Raw genomic sequence first — 2,883 nt, forward strand, 5'->3', positions numbered from 1 at the left:
AGTTATAGGTGTTTCCATAAGGTTCACCCATGTAATTAACCTCTGCCATTGCAGGGTTCTCAGGATCATAAGCTTCTTCAGGAGCTGCCTCTTTAGTATTGTTGGATGCATTTTGCCATCCATTCAGACTTTGAGAGATCATGTTGACTTGCTGAGTCAACACTTTGTTCTGAGCCAATATGGCATTCAGAGCATCAATTTCAAGAACTCCTTTCTTCTGAGGTAGGAATTCCTCTCAGAAGTGTACATGAAATGGTTATTTGCAACCATGTCAATGAGTTCTTGAGCCTCTTCAGGCGTTTTCTTTAGGTGAATAGATCCACCTGCAGAATGGTCCAATGACATTTTCGAAAATTCAGATAGACCATAATAGAATATATCTAATATGGTCCATTCTGAAAACATGTCAGATGGACATCTTTTGGTCAGCTGCTTGTATCTTTCCCAAGCTTCATAGAGGGATTCACAATCTTTTTACTTGAAGGTCCTCAAAGTTGTTGGCTCCAATGGCAGGAATAGAGATGCTTCTTCCATCAAATTTGGACGTTGGCTTTGTGAAGTCACCAAGCATTCTCCTTGCATTATTATTATTTTTGGCTGCCATCTCCTTCTCTTGTTCAAAAATTTCTGAAAGGTTGTTTTTGGATTGTAGTAATTTAGTTTCTCTTAGTTTCCTTTTCAGAGTCCTTTCAGGTTCAGAATCAATTTCAACAAGAGTGCCTTTTTCCCTGTTCCTGCTCATATGAAAGAGAAGAAAACAAGAAAAGAAGAGGAATCCTCTATGTCATAGTATAGAGATTCCTTTATGTTAGTAGAAGAAGAAAGGGGATAAGAGTGAAGAAGAATGGGTTCGGATTTTTAGATGAAGAGAGGTGAAGAGAAGTGTTAGTAAATAAATAATTAAATAGAGTAAGAAAAGAGAGGGGAACTTTCGAAAATAATTTTGAAAAAGGGATTAGTAATTTTCGAAAATTAAAGATAAGATAAGATTAAAATTAAAATTTAGAACAAAAGGAATTTTTTTTGAAAGAGAGGTGAGATATTTTCGAAAATTAGAGAGGAAAAAGTAGTTAGGTGGTTTTGAAAAAGATAAGAAACAAACAAAAAGTCAAAGAGTTAGTTGAAAAAGAAATTAAAATCAAAATTTTAAAAAGATAAGAAGATAAGAAGTTAGATAAGATATTTTGAAATCAAATTTTGAAAGAAAAAAAAATTTTGAAAAAGATAAGATAAAAGATAAAAAGATATATTTGAAAAAAAATATTTGAAAAAGATTTAATTTTAAAAATTACTTAACTAACAAGAAACTACAAGATAGGATTCTAGAATTTAAAGAATTGAACCTTTCTTAACAAGAAAGTAACAAACTTCAAATTTTTGAATCAATCACATTAATTGTTAGTGAGTTTTCAAAAATATGATATAATGATAAGGAAAAGATTTTGAAAATAATTTGAAAAAGAATTTTTGGAATTTTCGAAAAAATGGAAAAAAATGAAAAAGATATAATTTTTGAAAAAGATTTTGAAAAAATAAGATTTTTAAAATTGAAATATTGACTTGACTTGTAAGAAACAACTAATTTTTAAAAATTTTTGACCAAGTGAACCCAAAATTTCGAAAATTTGGAGGGAAATAAGGAAAATATATTTTTTTTTATTTTTGAATTTTTAATAGGAGAGAGAAAAACACAAACATGACACAAAACATGAAAATTTTGGATCAGAACACAAGATGCATGCAAGAACACTATGAATGTCAAGATGAACACCAAGAACACTTTGAAGATCATGATGAACATCAAGAACATATTTTTGAAAAATTTTTGATGCAAAGAAAGCATGCAAGACACCAAACTTAGAAATCTTTAATGCATGGACTCTAACAAACGAAAAATGCACATGAAAAACAACAAACAACACAAAACAAGAAAACATCAAGATCAAACAAGGAGGCTTATCAAGAACATCTTGAAGATCATGAAGAACACTATGAATGCATGGAATTTTCGAAAAATGCAAGAAAAAATTTTAAAAAGCATGCAATTGACACCAAACTTAAAAATTGACTCAAGACTCAAACAAGAAATACAAAATATTTTTGGTTTTTATGATTTTATGATTTTTTTGTATTTTTATTAATTTTTTTGAAAATAAAGTTTGGAAAAAAAACGAAAATAAAAGAAAAATTTTGAAAAAAGATTTTTGAAAAGAAAATTACCTAATCTGAGCAACAAGATGAACCGTCAGTTGTCCATACTCGAACAATCCCCGGCAACGTCGCCATAAACTTGGTGGACAAAATTGTGATAAAAGAGTTCCAGGCACTGTTAGAGAAGCTCACAACTCCGTTCAACTTAACCAGCAAGTGTACTGGGTCATCCAAGTAATACCTTACGTGAGTAAGGGTCGATCCCACAGAGATTGTTGGTATGAAGCAAGCTATGGTCATCTTGTAAATCTCAGTTAGGCGGATTCAAGTAATTGGATTATTGGTTTAAATTTGATTAATGGAATAAATAGAAAATAAAGATAAAGAAAATAAAAAGGGATAGAAATACTTATGTAAGTCAATAGTGGGAATTTCAGATAGGCGTGTGGAGATGCTAGAATCCTTTCGAATCTCTACTTTCCTATTGCTCTCATCCAATCCTTCTTACTCCTTTCCATGGCAAGCTGTATGTAGGGCATCACCATCATCAATGGCTACTTTTAATCCTCTCGGGAAAATGGTCATATGCACTGTCACTGCACGGCTAATCGTCTGGAGGCATCACCCTTGGTTGATGGCTACATCCCGTCCTCTCAGTGAAAACGTTCCTATGCTCTGTCACAGCACGGCTAATCATCTGTCAGTTCTCAATCAGGTTGGAATAGAATCCCT

Source organism: Arachis duranensis, chromosome 7, assembly GCF_000817695.3.
Source record: "Arachis duranensis cultivar V14167 chromosome 7, aradu.V14167.gnm2.J7QH, whole genome shotgun sequence".
Taxonomy (NCBI): domain Eukaryota; kingdom Viridiplantae; phylum Streptophyta; class Magnoliopsida; order Fabales; family Fabaceae; genus Arachis; species Arachis duranensis.